This window comes from Bactrocera neohumeralis, unplaced genomic scaffold (assembly GCF_024586455.1).
Source record: "Bactrocera neohumeralis isolate Rockhampton unplaced genomic scaffold, APGP_CSIRO_Bneo_wtdbg2-racon-allhic-juicebox.fasta_v2 cluster11, whole genome shotgun sequence".
Classification (NCBI taxonomy): Eukaryota; Metazoa; Arthropoda; class Insecta; order Diptera; family Tephritidae; genus Bactrocera; species Bactrocera neohumeralis.
The window spans coordinates 14,281,824-14,302,383 of record NW_026089624.1 but is presented as its reverse complement, the minus strand read 5'-3'; the positions used below and the strand labels follow the sequence as shown (position 1 = coordinate 14,302,383).

The window sequence follows — 20,560 nt, the reverse complement described above, 5'->3', positions numbered from 1 at the left end:
AGAAGAAGTGGAAGAAACGATCTTAAATAGCTTTGAATTAAAAAGACAATCGTTATATCATCTTATGTTTCCAAATACTGTTTAATTAAATTAAAAATTACAATTAAATCAAAAATTCATTTTTCATTTTTATATACATATGTACATACAAAAAGTTGTGTCACTTCAAGATATCACATTTAGATACATTTGTACATTCTTAAAAATTATTAAACATAGCAATTGCGTATAAAATTCATTCTTATTACACAAACATTCTTAAATATTATTATACAAAACATATAAAATTTTTATATATTATATTTGTACTTTAGTTCAATCATTGCCAGTCTTTCTTTTTGCTCTAACTCCAATTTTTTTATTTCAAAATCTTTATTTAACTTTTCTCTGTCCAATTCTAGCTTTAACTTTTCCAAATTCAACTTTTCTTTTTCAATTTCTATTCGTTGCTCAAAAAACTGTTCACTTTTCTTTTGTATATCTTTAAGTTCACTAAGAATATTCTTTGGATCACGTTTTTTCACTTTTTCGAGGAACGACGGAGTGGTAGGATTAACTGTTGCTACCTCTTCTTCTACTGTTGTCTGTTCTGCTTTGTCGTTAAGTGAACCCGATGTTTCCGCAGATGATTGTGATGATTCGGCTGGATTTTCCACTACCTCTACAAGGTCTGCAAAATCGCTGCAGTATTGTGACACTTCAGAGTTGCACGTCTACAACACAATTGGCTTCGGATTTACTCCCAAATAGAACCGAAAACCGTTCATAATTCAGACACATTTGTGAAAGTTTTGTGTGAAAGAACGGAGAATTATTAAAAAACCAAAAAAGTTTCAATTAACATTATAGCCGTATTTACCTTTTATTGAGGAAACATGATCGCCAACGTCTATTCCAGCACCTGTGCTTATGCTTTATTATACATCTGCTTCCAGTACCGGACCTTGCAGCGCAACATGTCCGTAGTCGCATTGATATTTGTTGTTTGAATTAATTTTCGGTAGTACAATTGGGCGTTTGGTTTCTATAAAAAGACGTATTAAAGTTTTTAGTTAAAGCTAATTGTATAAAGAACTACCTCAATTTCCACATTTTCTAGTAAATATTCTAGAACTAAATGGTTTTCCTCCTCACTCCATTTTTTTTAGGCTTTGCCCTCCTGCGTATTTTCTTTTGAGGTTCCACTGAAAATAAGTATTTAATGAAATAAAAAGCAACTATTTGTTAAAGGTATACTTACTTTTGCAAAATTTTTCCAAATTCACGAAGTGAGCACCAAATTAATTTTTCCCGTTTAGAAATATATAAAGCAACGAACAACAAACAAACAGCTGATGTGATATTAACGAGTAACGAAACAATTACCAAGCTTGCCAGATGGATAGTTCGTTACTCGGTAGAACGATAGTCTGTTAATTTTACAAAAACAAAATACATGTAAAAAACTACCGAATAACGACTAACGAATTAAAAAGGCTGGTCTGAATACCCCTATTAACAGTATTTTATTAAAGTAGCAAGGGATTTATTGTAAAATATTTCCAAATAAATTTTTTTATGTGGAACTATACTTTACGACTACAATTTTTCGTATTACGGTAAAACAATTAATGACTTCTATAATAACAGCATATTCATTTCTTGTTGAATTGTGTGAGATTTATGCAAGGAATTTTTAATAAATATTGCGTACGGATGATGAATGCGCAATACAATTGAAAGCACTATATTATAGTTATACATATACAGGACAATAAAATAGAATCAAAGGTTTCGTTCATGTGCACTTAAAACAGGGGGAAAGGACAACACTGTTGGGTTTTAGAGTTAACTGTAAGTTGCAAAGTGTAAATAGCGTGACTCGTGCTTAGTGAGAAAATAATAGAATTAACGGCGAAATAATTTCATAAACGGAAAATATTGTATTTAAAAAGCGTAGTAAGTAGTTATATTAGCTTAATTAGATCTGCGGAATAAATGTTTGTATTATTTGTGTAGAAAAATCTGTCAAACAAAACATTGTTCAGAGGAAGACAGATTGTGTGTCAATTTGCTGGGAAGGGGTCACGCGCAAGAGAAATTTGCAAAAATTTCAAAAGGTCGTATTTAGGTCGTAAAAATTTGTTTTTAATGCCATAAAATCTCTGAAAATATGTTAATAAAGAGACCGCCCACTAAAAATGACGGCGAAAGTCGATCAAAATATTTCAAGATCCGTTTAACCCTTTCGACCCCAACTTTTTCCACGTGAAATGAATTTTTTTTTTTAATATTAATGGTTTTGTATTCATTTAACAAGTATTTGGTAAAATCGGTTTGGGCGCTGCCGGAAGTTGCTTGTGGGCAACGTTGGGCCATGGTGGTGTATAAAATAAACAAAAATGTTCTTTGGAGAGCTTACAATTATTTCTATATTATTTTGAAAATTAGGTGTGGTATGGCAAAAAGCAGTTTTTGTTGTTGTTACAGCAAAGATGGACTTTGGATTTAAGGCATTTGGATATTGGTGTTCCTGTTTTACATATTCTGCGACGTTCTTATTCACCAAATACAACCCAATGTTCCATTTTATCATAACGCTGAGAGTTTGATGGATTCGGCTGGAACCTGTATTTTTTTGACTGAGGGATAGACAGACTACTTGTTGGGGACATAGTATCTAGTATCCCTAGAGCTAGCTATTTCAACATTCGATGGTCGTCCTCTCTTCTTTTCGAATGTAATAGTGGTAGTATTCTGTAAAAGCTCCATTGCAACTTCTGTTTGGAATTTAATAAGTGGCATATATATTTTCGTTGGGTTGGTCAAATCAACTCCTCCCATACCATTGTTGTAAGAAGCACCAATCGCAGGTCTTGAAACATCAATATATTTTGTTTTTTGGATTCCAACGTTTGCATATCCCAACGGGTTCATGGCTCCCCCTTTTGCCAAAAAAAAACACAACATCCGAAGATATTCCCAATCCATAATCATGACAGGTGCCTTCACCAACATACAGCGTAAAGTCGTAAACTAACCCAGAGTTTCCAGCACGCGTAAACATTTTCAGACCCCATTTGTGAGGCTTAGCTGGGTTGTATTGTTTATATGTCGATCGTCCTGTAAAAATAAATTAGGCTAGAGTGTATATTTTTTATGACATTACGGAAGGTATACCTTTGAACGCGATGATTTGTTCATCAACGCTTTGATGTTCTTCCTGGGGTAGTTTACCAAAATTTTCTTTGAGAATCTGTAGTAAAGGGCGTATCTTGTACAGCTTATCATAGTTAGACTCTCCTTTTTTGGATTGTTTAGAGTTATCGTTAAAATTTAAACATTTATAGCTGTAAGCTTTAGGTATTTTGACCATGTCTTTTTGAGTTGCAGTAATTTTAGAACGCCCAAGTACAACAAAATACCAATGTAATGTTTAATATCCTCTCTAGTATATTTTAGCTCAATGCCGTGTTCTTGCAGCCCATACAATTCAGTTTGCATTGTCAGCAAATCAATTACTCGGCTATCAAAAAAGGTGCAAAAATATTCTATCGGCGTCATCAATTTGTCGCTTCTCCAGGCTTTGTCTTCTTCCCAAATACTCTCTGGAGATTGAAATGGCCTTTTTCTCCCCTTAAGTGCCTTGGGGTCAACTTTTTCAAAGCACAAATCTACAACATTACAAGATTCCTTCATCTTTGTTCATATTTTCAAAAAGGCCAATCTCTATGCTTTCTCCTTTTTCCATTATCCCATCCAAATTGTTCTCTAACACTGTGGATGTGTCTTCCATCTCATTTTCACTTTCTTCATCAGTTGAAACATCCCATTCAAAGTTTACGATCGTTTCAATTTCTTCATTTGTCAATCCTTTCTCTTCAGGTCTCATATCTAAGTACAAATATATTTATTGCCACAATGACCCAAGGTTGCCCACAAGCAACATTAGAACTTTGAAAATTACTCACCTGGTTATTAGCTAAGACAAATGAAATTAACCTCTAGCACAGTTAAGCATAAATTAAGCCTAATTATATTCAGTTTATACTTTTTTATTTTACTTATTTTTTATCAAAGTATGTTAACAACTTTAATGCCTCTTCCGAATTACACAACACAATTTTTGGTGAAGCACACTCACTCTCTTTGAAATAACTTTGCTAAATGATCCCCAAACGTTAATTTGCTTGATTCAATTCCAAGAATATACATAAAAGTACCGTAATAACTAAGTATGAGCCGACCGACAGCCGAAATTGTCCAGAAGCAACGTTGGGGTCGAAAGGGTAAAGTCCCCTGCAGCTATTCATTAAGAATTAGGCGCAAAAATTACTTTAAGATCGGTAAGGAGACAGGTTGTGGAGAAAAATCTTTTTGGCAGATTGTCCCGAAGGATGCCAATCTTGAGTGAACGGCATAGATGCAATCGTATCCAGTTTGTAAAACGACACAAAAAGTGGGATGGAGCTGAAAATATGATGAATATAAAACAAAATAAATATGATAGGACGAAGGTGGCGGTAATATAATGGTTTGGGAAAACATGGACCGCCATATATACGCTAAAAATTTTAGCGAAGTCATGCTTCCATATGCTGATCTTTAATTTGGGTAATTATGTACATATTATCAACGGGGACGCAAAGCGTTGCATTGTCATAATGTTCTCAAGAACCGGAAACATCAAATTGAGTCCCAGAGATAGTGCAGTACGCTCTCATTTAAACATATACACTTTCCGAAAACAAGTTGAGATCTCCAAATATATTTCCTCGATTTAATCAAAAACCGGTTCCTAATGATTCTTATTACGTAAATTTGACAGTTTTTAAATGGAAGAAATCGGATAACCGCGCTTGTTTCCCATATAATGTTTATGATAAACGCTACTGCCAAGTTGAGCAAAATCGGTTGTTATCTTATCTTATATATAAAAATAAGTTGGGTGTTTGTCTGTTCGCTATAGCTGACTAAACCTTTGCATGGAATGAAAAATGGCCTGAACCACTTTGAAGGGAATCCAATGAGGATGGTTTGTAAAAAAAAAATTCAGCAAATGTTAATTTTTAACCGACTTACGAGCATATATGCCAAAAAAATTAATTACTTACTTGTAACCGAGAATGTTATTTAACATTTAGCTAAGCTACAACAAACTGATAAGGGCGAGGTATACCTTTAATAATAACAAAAGCAATATTTTTTTTTTTTGGATACGCCAGGGCACTGGCAAGATTTTTCTTGCAAATTTAGTTTTCTTCTTCTTCTTAATTGGCGTAGACACCGCTTACGCGATTATAGCCGAGTTAACAACAGCGCGCCAGTCGGTTCTTCTTTTCGCTGCGTGGGGCCAATTGGATATTCCAAGCGAAGCCATGTCCTTCTCCACTTGGTCCTTCCAACGGAGTGGAGGTCTTCCTCTTCCTCTGCTTCCCCCGGCGGGTACTGCGTCGAATACTTTCAGAGCTGGAGTGTTTTCATCCATCCGGACAACATGACCTAGCCAGCGTAGCCGCTGTCTTTTAATTCGCTGAACTATGTCAATGTCGTCATATATCTCGTACAGCTCATCGTTCCATCGGATGCGATATTCGCCGTGGCCAATGCGCAAAGGACCATAAATCTTTCGCAGAATTTTTCTCTCGAAAACTCGTAACGTCGACTCATCGGTTGCTGTCATCGCCCAAACCTCTGCACCATATAGCAGGACGGGAATTATGAGCGACTTATAGAGTTTAGCTTTGTTCGTCGAGAGAGGACTTTACTTTTCAATTGCCTACTCAGCCCGAAGTAGCACCTGTTGGCAAGAGCAATCCTGCGTTGGATTTCCAGGCTGACATTATTAGTGGTGTTAATGCTGGTTCCTAAATAGACGAAATTATCTACAACTTCAAAGTTATGACTGTCAACAGTGACGTGAGAGCCAAGTCGCGAGTGCGACGACTGTTTGTTTGATGACAGGAGATATTTCGTTTTGCCCTCGTTCACTACCAGACCCATTTTCTGTGCTTCCTTGTCCAGCCTAGAGAAAGCAGAACTAACGGCGCGGGTGTTGAGGCCGATGATATCAATATCGTCGGCATACGCCAGCAGCTGTACACTCTTATATAAGATGTTACCTTCTCTGTTTAGTTCTGCAGCTCGAACTATTTTCTCCAGGAGCAGGTTGAAGAAGTCGCACGATAGGGAGTCGCCTTGTCTGAAACCTCGTTTGGTATCGCACGGCTCGGAGAGGTCCTTCCCGATCCTGACGGAGCTTTTCGTGTTGTTCAACGTCAGTTTACACAGCCGTATTAGTTTTGCGGGGATACCAAATTCAGACATCGCGGCATAAAGGCAGCTCCTTTTCGTGCTGTCGAAAGCAGCTTTGAAATCGACGAAGAGGTGGTGTGTGTCGATTCTCCTTTCACGGGTCTTTTCCAAGTTTTGGCGCATGGTGAATATCTGGTCGGTTGTTGATTTTCCAGGTCTGAAGCCACACTGCTAAGGTCCAATCAGTTTGTTGACACAATACGCTCGATAGAACTTTATATGCGATGTTGAGGAGGCTAATCCCACGGTAGTTGGCGCAGATTGTGGGGTCTCCTTTTTATGGATTGGGCATAGCACACTTAAATTCCAATCGTTGGGCATGCTCTCGTCCGACCATATTTTACAAAGAAGCTGATGCATGCTCCTTATTAGTTCTTCGCCGCCGTGTTTGAATAGCTCGGCCGGTAGTCCGTCGGCCCCTGCCGCTTTGTTGTTCTTGAGGCGGGCAATTGCTATTCGAACTTCTTCATGGTCGGGTAATGGAACGTCTGCTCCATCGTCATCGATTGGGGAATCGGGTTCTCCTTCTCCTGGTATTGTGCGTTCACTGCCATTCAGCAGGCTGGAGAAGTGTTCCCTCCATAATTTAAGTATACTCTGGGCATCAGTGACTAGATCACCTTTGGGGGTTCTACAAGAGTATGCTCCGGTCTTGAAACCTTCTGTAACCCGCCGCATTTTTTCGTAGAATTTTCGAGCATTACCCCTGTCGGCCAGCTTGTCAAGCTCTTCATACTCACGCATTTCGGCCTCTTCTTCTGTCTGCAAATGCGTCTCGCTTCCCTCTTCAACTCTCGGTATCTATCCCATCCCGCACGTGTAGTGGTCGATCGTAACGTTGCGAGGTAGGCAGCCTGTTTTCTCTCCGCTGCGACATGGCACTCCTCGTCGTACCAGCTGTTGTCCCACAGTTCCCAGCAGGAGTGCAAGCCGAGTAGAAAATCGTTCGGCTGTCTGTTGTGATTGCAGCTTCTCGACGTCGAACCTTCCTTGTGTTTGGTGGCGCGCGTTTTTTGCTGCACAGAGGCGAGTGCGAATCTTAGCTGCAACAAGATAGTGGTCCAAATCGATGTTAGGACCTCGGAGCGCACGCACATCTAAAACACTGGAGACGTGTCTTCCATCTATCACAACATGATCGATCTGGTTGGTAGTTTTTCGATCCGGAGACAGCCAGGTAGCTTGATGAATCTTCTTATGCTGGAATCTAGTACTACAGATAACCATATTTTGGGCCCCGGCGACGAAGTCAATCAGCCTCAACCCATTTGGGGATGTTTCGTCGTGGAGGCTGAATTTACCGACCGTAGTGCCAAATATACCTTCTTTGCCCACCCTGGCGTTAAAGTCGCCAAGCACGATTTTGACATCGTGGCGGGGGCAGCTCTCATAAGCGCGCTCCAAGCGCTCATAGAAGGCATCTTTGGTCACATCGTCCTTCTCTTCCGTCGGGGCGTGGGCGCAAATCAGCGATATGTTGAAGAACCTCGCTTTGATGCGGATTGTGGCTAGACGTTCATTCACCGGAGTGAATGATAGTACTCGGCGACGGAGTCTCTCTCCCACCACGAATCCAACACCAAACTTGCGCTGCTTTATATGGCCACTGTAGTAAATATCACAAGGACCTACTCGTCTCTGTCCTTGTCCCGTCCATCGCATTTCTTGGACGGCGGTGATGTCAGCCTTTATTTTTGCGAGGACAGCAACCAGCTGGGCAGCGGCACCATCCCAATTAAGGGTCCGGACATTCCAGGTGCATGCCCTCAAATCGTAGTCTTTATTCCGTTTGCCATGGTCGTCATCAAAACGGGGGTCTCTCATCCGAGGCTGTTTCAACTTTTTCATTGGTATTGTTTTTTACGTGGCGGGTCCCAAGCCCAGCGCACAACCCTATGTAGGGAATGTTTCGCCTTCTCACATTAGCTCGCCTTCGAACGGATGTTTTTAGGCTACCCAGAGGATACTTGGTCAAAGACCGGAAGTAGTGAGCTGCTTGAGCCATGTGTAAAAGAATCGTTTCTGGCCACTCCCAAGTGAATGGCGATCAGAGAACTTTCCTCACTTTCGTGAACTTATACACATGACTCCATCCATCATGAATTTAGTTTTACTTGCTAAAATAAGACAATCAGGGAAGATAGCGATAGCAGTTGCTTTGTCAGGAATTGCTGCAACTCTTCTAAGGAATGAAAAAACTATGTACTATACATCTTTTAAACTTCCGTTATCCATTGAACAACAATCGATATGTTCTATCTGCAAAAATGTGCCTCTTGGTTAACTAGTGCAAGAGGCTTGCACCATGAGCCATAAAGCACATATGGAGGCCGTGACTCTGCTTTCATGGGTAGGATAACTTTTGTATTTGCTGGAGATTTCCGACAGACTCTTCCTGTCATTAACAGAACAAATATCATCAAAGCATGATTAATATCGTTGCTCTTATCGACATCGATTGAAAATATGAGAGCTCATCTAACGGGAATCACTGATGGTCGTTTTCCACAGCAACTGCTTAAAATTAGGAAGGAATTTTTACCACTCTTAATTTAATTTTAGTGTATGAGTCCCTAGGCCATATAGTCCGTAGTTTAGAAATTTTAATAGATGCAGTAAACCCTTACATCGAGAATTTGCACGAAAAGGAATTTCATTGGTTGTGTTCTAGCGCAATAGTGTCACCCAGGAACCTAATTACTCAAGAAGTTCCCGGAGAAGTAAAAAATACAAAGCGATAGACACCGAGACTAATATCGAAGACGGAGATCATTATCCCTAGGATTTTTTAAATTCATTAAACCATTCAAGACTGCCACCACATGGATTGACTTTAAAAATTGGAATTCCAATTTTGCTTTTCAGGAAATTAAATCCTCCAAATGATTGTTTAATACCCGTGTGGAGCCGAGGCGGGCTGCTAGTTATACAAATATGAGTATCTGAACAGAAATACTTGGAAACATTCCTCCCCTAGCTCATTTGTACCGATTAAGTGGATAAGCGTCCTTACAGATAGTTTTATATTATTTATAATTTGAGATACATAAGTGATAACATATTTCTTTGTGCACAATGTAAATTGCTGTCTAAAATATATGGCACAGGTAGTTAGTAAATTATCAGTCAAATTATACGAGAATATTAGATTTACAATACCCAGAATTGCTGCGTTATAACTCTTCCTTCTTCCCAATCTTATGGTTTCTATGACTGTCATTAACTTTTTGTTACGCACACTTGTCTTCTTCTTTAACGGTGTACACTCCGCTTACGAGGTTATAGCCGAGTTAACAACAGCGCGCTAATTGTTTCTTCTTCTAGTAATTTGGCGCCAATTCGAGATACCAAGTGCAACCAGGCCCTTCTCCACATGGTCTCTCCCACGAGGTGGAGATCTGCCTCTTCCTCTGCTTTCCCGGGTCCCGGGTACCGCGTCGAATACTTTCAGAACTGAAGTGTTTTCATCCATACAGACCACATGACCTAGCCAGCGCAGTCGCCGTCTCTTAATTCGCTGAACTATGTCAATGTCGTCGTATAACTCGTACAGCTCATCGTCCCATCGAATGCAATATTCGTCGTTGCCAAAGCGCAAAGGACCAAACATTTTCCGCAGAAACTTTCTCTCGAAAACTCGTAACGTCGACTCATTAGATGTTGTCATCGGTAATACCTCTGCTCTATATAGCAGGACGGAAATAATTAGTGACTTATAGATTTTGGTCTTTGTTCATCGAGAGAGGACTTTACTTCGCAAATGCCAACTGAGTACGAAGTAGCACCTGTTTGCAAGAGTTATTATGCGTTGGATTCCAAGGCTGATATTGTTGTTGCTGTTAATACTGGTGCCATGGAATATCGAACACATGCTTATGATTTTAAATATATTTGTCTATATCTGAATAGTTTTGATTTTTAAATATACAGATAAACAGAAGCCTATGTCCGCATCTAAGCGAATTCCCCACCCATTTTCAGCCAAATCTTTTTAACCTTTCGTGAGCTTTAAATTTATATATTTAGAATGCAAAATCGACGGTCATTTTAAAAAAAAGGTCTCTATTAGCACCATACATTCGGCGGGTACATACCGAAATAGCTTTTCTTTTGTATATATACGATTCTGATTGAACACAAGCTTAAATAGTCGAGAAACAAAATATTTGAAAAAAAACACTGTGTGATAGTAACTGTTGAATTATCTTGGAACATGCCTATCACAGATAAGGGTGTCAATTTTAAGATGCGACATTCAGCGCTGAATTTCGTTTGATATTTCATTTCTAATAACAATTCATAGTTTAATGCAAATGAATCGACCTATTTACTTATATTTTGCACAAAAAATTTAATTTTGAACAGAATATTTCAATTTCATTCAAGTGAACAGTTTTAGCACGGCAAGAACGAAGTTGAAAATATCAACTGTTTGATATGTCGATGCCGTCTTCAAAATGTTCAGAAGCTGCCCTCCTTTGTCATGTTTCGATTCGAGAGCTTAAAATATTAAAAGAAAGCTACAAATCAAAAGAGTTAAAACTCGTTTGGAAATTTTCTGGCAAGAAAAAACAAAAATATTCTAGAAAAAAGTCCTCGAATCGCTTATAGTGCGGGATGTGATCGAGCTGTAACACTAAATAAAGAAGTTGTCGAGACGTCCGATCCAATATCAAGAAAAGATCCAAAGTAAACAGGACTTTTTGAATCTAACGCCCCCTGGTGGCGCCATCTATATGTCGACTGGTGCGTTAGAATCTTCTATCTTTATCTATTGTCCAGTGAGAACTTCATGATATTACATTAATTGGAAGTGAAGTTATTGCGTTTTCAGTGTCAGTATGTTTGTGTTATCGGTGCAAAAATGAGCTTCGAACAAAGAGCCAACATTTAATTTTGTTTTAAAATTGGTAAAACTTTTACCGAAACGTTTCAATTGATGAAACAAGTTTATGGCGATGATTGCCTATCCCGTAGCAGAGTGCAGGAGTTGTTTGAACGTTTTCAAAGTGGTCGTGAGGAAATGAATGACGATCAACATGTGGGCCAGTGAAAATCCGCGATCACCGGAAAATCTATCGAAACTGTGCGTGAATTCATCAAAAATCAGTCGAAATCATCATTGAAATTTATGGAAATAAAATTGAACATCTCCAAAACATCGATGTATCGCATTTGGTCCGCCGTATTCGACGGTTCGGCCCAAATATCGCGAAAATGAAAGTTAGCGTTTGTTGCACGATAATGCGCCGTCTCATTGATCGGCGTTTGTGACAAATTATTTGTCCAAAAATCACATTTTAACCATTAACCACTCCCCGTATTCACCTGATATGGCACCGTGCGCCTTCTTCCAATGCATTTGCCCATGAAAGGAAAGCGTTATGCAGACGTAGAGGCCATTCAAAAGGCTTGAACCGGAAAATTGGCGGCCATACCGGCCAACGAGCTAAAACACTCGTTCGACATGAGTTTGGCCCTTGCAAAAAGCTGTATAGAAGCAGAAGGAGACTATTTTGAATAAAATATATTAATTTTGCCGAAAAAACCACTTGTTCTGATTTTTTTAAAGTCCTGTTTACTTTGGAACGCACCTTGTAAGCTCGTGAGAAAATAGATACCAAGGTTAAAGCCAAAACAAAACAATCATTTTCATATTTATGATATTCCAAAAAGCTTTAGAATATATGCAAATTAAAACAGAGCTGCGAGAAGTGCAACAAACTCATTTAAGTTTACGTTGAGGACAAAAAACATTTAAGGAGAAAACTAACAGACCTCATTAAAAGTCCTTACCATAGAAAAACACTTTTTTCTGGCAAAGTTATTACACATTTTCTAAAGCATAGTTCATTTCAAGTGTGATACACTGATTATAGAGACCCTCAAACTTTTCTATACCATTTTTGTAGTACGTTTTGTTCTTTGCTTCAAAATAGGCCTCAGTTTAGGGGGTCAACTCTTCATTCGACTGAAATTTCTTTTCAGCGATCATTCTTTTGAAATTTGAGAGCACGAAATAGTTGCTGGTTGCCAAATCAGGAAAATTTTGCCATCGTTTTCACTGTATTGTGACACGGTGCATGTCTGAGTGAAGCAGCACTTTATTTTTCTTCAAACGCGACCGTTTTTGTCTTCAAATGGTCTGATAACGCTATGTAATAGTCGCTGCTGATCATCCTTCACTTTTCAAGGTCGTCAATAAAGCTACTCGGATGACTGTCGATTGGACTTCGAACTTAAATGATGAAGTAATTTTTCATCCATATATCGACGCAAAAACTCGGGTTTATTACACTTCAACGTCTCCAAAGACTGCTCCGAATCACCAACTCGGCGTTGTTCTTAATCAAAGGTGAGTTCGCGTTGCACCTACCCTGCACAGAGCTTTAATATCAGGTAAGAGAGATGGACTACAGACTTACCCATTCATGAGTTTTACAAGAAATATTATACCAAGCGTCTCCCTACGACTAGCGAGTGTAGAGATATTTATAAGTTTTAAACGGTTAGTGTAAGGGGGAAGATGCGTGAAGATTAAAATTGAGTGTGTGGTCCATAGTTATCCCCAGAGCAACAAAACTGTATACTTGCTCCAACCTAAGGTTTTGTATTACGTATGAAGTAGGATCTACAGATCTACGTGAAAAGCACAACGATTTACATTTTAAGGCATGTCATTTCTAACACACCAAGAAACTAGGTTGTTTAAAACTTTTTGCAACTGATATCTTTCGCTATTTGAAGTACTATATGATTTAAAAAGTTTTACATCGTCAGCATATAATAAAACTCTTGAATACTTAGCAACAGATGATATGTCATTAATAAATTACAAGAACAGAATTGGACAAGATGGCTACCTTAAGAATCGCCTCAAGGAACATTGATTTATGAATTCTATTACTAAGATAACAACCCAGTATAGAAATATTGGTTGAAATCCAAGAAGATCAAGCTTATTCAAAAGAATTGAATGGTTTACTTTATCAAAAGCTTTACTAAAATGTGTATATAACATCAGTATTGTCCCTAAAGCCCGTTGATAAATGTGATACAAATTCACGCAAAGTAGTTACTGTAGATTCCCCTTTACGAAAAACGTATTGAGAGCAAGAAATTAGTGGAGAAATCCGGAAGGTTATGTCGTCTGTTATAATTGCTTCAAAAAGTTTAGGTATTGCTGACAACTTTGCTATTCCCCTATAGTTTTCAATAGATGACCTAAATCCCCTCTTATGTAAAGGAATTATAAATAACTTTTTCCATATGGATCGAAATAAGCCTTGCTTAAGAGATGAGGTAAATAGTTTTAAGGGTTGGTATATATATTTGGCACATTTTTTGAGAAAGAATGAGGGAATCACATCTGGGCCATAATTTAATGATTATTCTAACATATTTAACTGATATAAGGCGTCTGCTTCGGAAATGGTGGGTGCATTAATTCAAACAAAATATCAAATAAATTTAAAATTGTTTCATTAAAATGGGAATCACTAAATTCAATATTGCCACTGTAATCAGGCCAAGTTACTTTAGAAAGTTCGTAATTAATCTTCTTAAAATTAGCTTTCGCAAAGTTAAACCGAAAACAAAGGTCTTGTGTATTATTATGAACAAAGTTGGCTATGATTTTGATATTAATTTCCAAAGCAGGATGATACAAGTCCTCTAGCAGAACCAAAGGATCACATCGGACAACAGAGAATATTGAAGCGTTATCAACGTAAACCAGATCTAAGAACTTAGTAAACTTGTTTGAAATTAAATTAATTTGATTAAGACCCAACTCCGACATTTTATCTAAGAACTCGTTAAAACATAAGCGAGTACTAACAGGAATGCTGTAATCATCAATAGATTTCCAATGATACACACGGTAAATTGAAATCTCCCAAAACAATCATAGAATCAGTATTATTAGCCATGGAGGAAACATTATTTATTAAAGAAGCTTGCAGCATTTATACAGACAAGTCCGATTGAGGCGGTATATAAGATGAAGTTAAGTAGATATGGCCACTATTAGCGCAAATTCGAATGGCCCTTAAATTCTATGAAGTCTGCATGCGCAACATGGACTTCTTCAGATGGAATTGAAGAATGAACAGCAAACAAGACACCACCTTCAACTCTGCTCAGCCGGTCATATCTAAAGACTTTAAATACGCTATTGAATATTTCAATATCAAAAATGTGGGGCTTTAGCCAAGTTTCTGTGAAAGCAATGATTTTAAAATTACATTTAATGCTATTTAAATACAGATCAGTAAGTTTTGTATTAAGACCTTTTTAACATTTTGATAATAAATACTAAGCGAGTTATTGTTAATCATTTTTTTGGACTAACGGGTTTTCTTGGCATTTTAGTAATAACTGCAGGGGGTTTATCACGTTTATGCTCGCATTCGCGCACAAAGACCCCAGATGGCCAGAATGAGTTGTCAAGTACCAATTGAAAATTGTCAGCGGATATGTCGATCTTAAACGACGAAATATCCCTGTCGTATTTGAAATTAAATTTACGGATGTCTGTATCGTCCGTTCGTTTTTAATTTCGACGAGATATAATTCTTTTTTGTCGTCGACTGTGGTATCCACAGCAAGTCTTGAGATAAAAATTGCCTTTTTCCAAGGTATTACAACTAAATTTTTGTTACCTGACTTACAATTATTTGGAGGCGGATCCTGAGAAGTTTTCCCATGTTCAGTAACAGTTTTCTCTGCATTCTGAGCAGACAAGAGGAAGAAAGTTTGATGAGGTTGGTAAGGGTTTCAAGCTTACGGTCAATCTCCTTGAAATTATTGCGCGCCTGCCCAAAGACTTTAAATAATTCAATTTCTGTTGGTCTGCATTTTATGCAAGCCCAGTGCAAGCCATTACTATCAAGAATATAATCCAATATCCTGCCTGTCAGTCCAGTACATTTAAGATGGGCAAGCCCGTCACCTAGCCAGCAAGAAAAATAGCGTTCCGACTCGCCTTTCACATTACAGTTCGGGAAATTGCAAGTCATAATTATAAAAAAAAACAATATTAAATAAAAATATAAAAAACTCAAATAATAAAAGTAAAAAGAGTAATGACAAAATTATTTATAACGAATAAATGCACTGGTTATGAAAGGTAACAACCAATATAGCGAGCAGTTTGGGATGCACTGTGACAAACGAAAAGTAAGAAACTCGAAAACAGCTGTGAACAAAGATGGAAAATGAATAAAACAAGAAAGAAATTTAAATAAACAATATAAAATAACACTAACAATTGCACTATTTAAAAATGTAGCAAAAAACCAAATTGAAAATGACTCGGCGAAATAAATTAAAATTTGCCAACACACAATTAAAGTAAATTTCAATTCCCTTAATAGTACAAGATAACCGTGATACTTATCTTAACAAATCACTTAATTCAGATATCTTCACTACAAAGTTTTAAATATAAATTAAACAAATTTCCAAGAGCACGAAATTTCACAGCTGTACCTGAGAAGAGTTGCCAGATTCCTTCGTTATTATACTGTTTTGTTCTGTTCTGTCTCTTGTTCGTAACAGGTTGTTTTAACCGCAAAGAATTTAGTTCGAATCTCTTTTTTTTAAATAATTAAATAATGAATTGTTTGTGCGTAAAAGAAAAACATCTTCTTCTTTATTGGCGTAGACACCGCTTACGCGATTATAGCCGAGTTAACAACAGCGTGCCAGTCGTTTCTTCTTTTCGCTACGTGGCGCCAATTGGATATTCCAAGTGAAGCCAGGTCCGTCTCCACTTGGTCCTTCCAACGGAGTGGAGGTCTTCCTCTTCCTCTGCTTCCCCCGACGGGTACTGCGTCGAATATTTTCAGAGCTGGAGTGTATTCGTCCATCCGGACAACATGACCTAGCCAGCGTAGCCGCTGTCTTTTAATTCGTTGAACTATGTCAATGTCGTCGTATATCTCGTACAGCTGCGGTATTCGCCGTGGCCAATGCGCAAAGGACCATAAATCTTTCGCAGAACTTTTCTCCCGAAAACTTGCAACGTCGACTCATCAGTTGTTATCATCGTCCAGGTCTCTGCACCATATAACAGGACGGGAATTATGAGTGACTTATAGAGTTTGGTTTTTGTTCGTCGAGAGAGGACTTTGCTTCTCAATTGCCTACTCAGTCCGAAGTAGCACCTGTTGGCAAGAGTTATCCTGCGTTTGATTCCTAGGCTGACATTGGTGATGGTGTTTACGCTGGTTCCAAGATAGACGAAATTATCTACGGCTTCAAAGTTATGACTGTCAACAGTGACGTGAGAGCCAAGTCGCGAATGCGACGACGGTTTGTTTGATGACAGGAGATATTTCGTTTTGCCCTCGTTCACTGCTAGACCCATTTGCCTTGCCTTTTGTCCAGTCTGGAGAAAGCAGAACTAACGGCGCGGGTGTTGAGGCCGATGATATCAATATCATCGGCATACGCCAGCAGCTGTACACTCTTATAGAAGATGGTACCTTCTGTTTAGTTCTGCAGCTCGTATTATTTTCTCCAGAAGAAGGTTGAAGAAGTCGCACGATAGGCAGTCGCCCTGTCTGAAACCTCGCTTGGTATCGAACGGCTCGGAGAGGTCCTTCTCGATCCTGACGGAGCTTTTCGTGTTGCTCAACGTCTTCTCGATCCTGACGGAGCTTTTCGTGTTGCTCAACGTCAGTTTACACAGCCGTATTAGTTTTGCGGGGATACCAAGTTCAGACATCGCGGCATTTTCGTGCTGTCGAAAGCAGCTTTGAAATCGACGAAGAGGTGGTGTGTGTCGATTCTCCTTTCACGGGTCTTTTCCAAGATTTGGCGTATGGTGAATATCTGGTCGGTTGTTGATTTAACAGGTCTAAAGCCACACTGATAAGGTCCAATCAGTTTCTTGACGGTAGGCTTTAATCTTTCACACAATACGTTCGATAGAACCTTATATGCGATGTTGAGGAGGCTTATCCCACGGTAGTTGGGGCAGATTGTGGGGTCTCCCTTTTTATGGATTGGGCATAGCGCACTTAAATTCCAATCGTTGGGCATGCTTTCGTCCGACCATATTTTACAAAGAAGCTGATGCATGCTCTTTATCAGCTCTTCGCCGCCGTGTTTGAATAGCTCGGCCGGCAATCCATCGGCCCTCGCCGCTTTGTTGTTCTTCTGGCTAGTAATTGCTATTCGAACTTCTTCATAGTCGGGCAATGGAACGTCTGCTCCATCGTCATCGATTGGGGAATCGGGTTCGCCTTTTCCTGGTGTTGTACGTTCACTGCAATTCAGCAGGCTGGAGAAGTGTTCCCTCCATAATTCAAGTATGCTCTGGGCATCGGTGACTAGATCACCTTCGGGGGTTCTACAAGAGTATGCTCCGGTCTTGAAACCTTCTGTAAGCCGCCGCATTTTTTCGTAGAAGTTTCGAACATTACCCCTGTCGGCCAGCTTATCAAGCTCTTCGTACTCACGCATTTCAGCCTCTTTCTCTTTCTATCTGCAAATGCGTCTCGCTTCCCTCTTCAACTCTCGGTATCTATCCCATCCCGCACGTGTTGTGGTCGATCGTAACGTTGCGAAGTACGCTGTCTGTTTTCTCTCCGCTGCTCCGCTGCGACACGGCACTCCTCGTCGTACCAACTGTTCTTTTGCACTTTCCGAAAACCAATGGTTTCGGTTGCAGCTGTACGTAAGGAGTTTGAAATGCCGTGCCACAGTTCCCTTATATCGAGTTGTTGACGAGTGCTCTCAGAGAGCAGGAGTGCAAGCCGAGTAGAAAATCGTTCGGCTGCCTGTTGTTATTGAACCCGTGTTTTAATACTAAATTAACTCATTGATCGATGAATACTGAACATTAGTTCAAATATTCTTATTAACACTAAACTTCGGTTTAGTGAATCGCTAAGAGAAAACCACGACTTGTTGGATTAACCGTCAGAATTCTTCTGTTCATTTATTTCCAATATTTTCTTAAGCTAAGTTCTATTTTCTGATACAAAATACATTATTTCTTTTCTTATTATTATTTTGGCGCAACCACTTGTAGTTGCGACAATATTTGTCAAGTGGCCTACTTCTCACATTACATCAATTGCATTCCCTCAAATATTTATGTTGCACTATTTATTGTGACGTTAATTGCTATCGCAATATTCGTTTGAACATATTAAATGTGCAGCGGAAATGCAATGTGATCCGATGTAAGTGCCCTGGTTTGTTTCGAAATATGATATGCATATTTCGTGTGGTCGCAATATTGTTGCGGTAACAAAAAAGGAAAATATTTAAGTAGACCAGTTAATTCTAAGTGTTTTGGGGTAGGTTGTTAACGTTGACGTCGGCATTATTTCTTTGTTGCAGTTCTTATGAATTGCAGTTGCATTCATATCGGTCATGCCGATAGTGGTTGGCATCGACGTCGACGTAACTCCCCCCCTTGATTGAGCTCTCTCCTGGGAGATCACATTAGTAATTTTGAAATTCTTTCTCTTGTTTTTACAATAAATGATTATCGAAAGACTGACTATAATTACAATTGATATTGTATATATGCTTATATGTATGTATTGTTGTCGTTTTTGGTATTTAACTTCATCTATAAAGTTTATATTTTCTATTTGTTGTAATATAATATCATCAAATATAAGTTTCTTATTTATATCTTTAATGTTGTCTATATCGCTTGCTAATACAATGCTACTTTTAATTATTTTACTTTTTGTTGAAAATGTTTTATTATTAATTGTTATGCTACAATTGTAAAAATGTATTAAATAGTTTCCGCTTAAGGGAGAGCTGTTGTTTATAATGCAGTCACTTTCTACACTAGTATTTTTAGTATTTTTTACAAATATAATTCCTTCGTTAATGTTTATAATTTCGGAGGCGTTATTAAAAATTTTCATACAGTTTCTTTTTATCAAACAATTATTAATTGGCTTAAGACGTTGTAAATCTATATTATCATTAAATTCGTACAATTCATTGTTATATCTTAGTGCATATACTTGTTGAAACATTAACTCAAAGTTGCTTATATCTCCTAACGGCAATATTATAGATGTGTGTAGTGTTATTAATTCTGTTGGAATTTTGATAGCGAAAATAATATTATGGTTTTTGTCTGTAAGGGATCCTAATTTTATTTTTTTTCAATTTTTGTGAGTCTAATGCCCGGTTTCACAGTGCATACTTATGTTGTACTTAAGATAAAACAGGAAAATATTGTTTTACAGTTCATACTTATGTAATGCTTAAGTACTGAAAAGGGGAGACTTAAGCAGTGCTTAAATAACAGCTGATTTTTGTTTTTGTGAGTCTAATGCCGCTTTACTTATGTTGTATAAATAAAACAGATCCTAATTTTATTTTTTTCCCATAGGTGCTCCGACTCGCTAGTGATGAAATTTGGGGTTCTTTTGTTGTTTTCATCAATTTTTGATATAATTTTCCTCGCAAAGTTATTTTTGTGAGTCTAAGTTGTATTTTGTTATTTCTTGGTCGGTTATCATGTTGCTATGTAAAATTCCTAAACCACTTGCTGCTATATTGTCTTGTATGTGTTCTACATTGTCCTGTAATATTTTCAGTTTTAGAGAAAAGTCAAGGTATAAAATTTCGTCTTGGGTCCTTTTACTTATGTTCCCTATGGAGTTTAGTTTTGCAGATATCATATCCCTATCGTTATGCATAAGTCTTTTTAATTCAAGAAACGTTTTATTGAAATTAGTATTAATATCTATTTGTTTGTTTATTGTTTCGATAGCCTTGTGGTTGTTTGTGTCGATGATGTTGAGGTGTTGTTCAAGGTCTTGTCTATCATTGTCGTCCATGGTACCGTAAAGCCATTTTTGTACAGTTCCTACAGCATTTAGTAGGCCTCTTTTTTGTCTGTGGGGTGTGATAGTATTTATCTTGCTTCTAATAAATTTAATTTGCATGTTTAGTGTTGCTTGTCCTACTTGCAGATTTGCCGATTTTATATTAGATTCTATTTCATTAAGTAAATTTGATATTTCTAGTGGATTTATAACGTGTAGTATTGTTACATATGACTTAACTATATCTGCATCGCCTGTTTGTATTTCTATATATCCTTTGTTGCTTTCTATTTTATCTATTGTTACTTGTCCCAGCCCCAGGGTCCAAATTGCTGTCAGGATCAAAAGTTTCAGGATCCATTGCCCCTGCAAATTTGTATTTCCGTTTAACGTTGTTTAAATGTATATCGTTTAGATTTGTTTTTATAAACTTCGGTTGTTCCTTATGC

The 20,560-nt window shown here is 38.0% G+C and overlaps 1 protein-coding gene and 1 long non-coding RNA gene across 7 annotated transcripts in view; one reads left to right on the top strand and one right to left on the bottom strand.

The window, feature by feature from the left end:
* Positions 1-20,560, top strand: part of LOC126766129 (sialin) — a 64,931-nt gene that overhangs the window by 15,381 nt on the left and 28,990 nt on the right. The window lies entirely within an intron of this gene.
* On the bottom strand, positions 63-1,733 carry LOC126766240 (uncharacterized). 6 transcript variants are annotated; one of them, XR_007668760.1, is made up of 4 exons: positions 1,490-1,733; positions 1,241-1,409; positions 1,079-1,184; positions 63-1,024 (listed from the first exon to the last, which is right to left on the bottom strand). It is a non-coding gene; the product is annotated as an uncharacterized LOC126766240 (long non-coding RNA). The 6 variants fall into 6 exon arrangements; XR_007668759.1 differs by having other exon boundaries at positions 1,577-1,733; XR_007668762.1 differs by having other exon boundaries at positions 1,241-1,331; positions 1,577-1,733.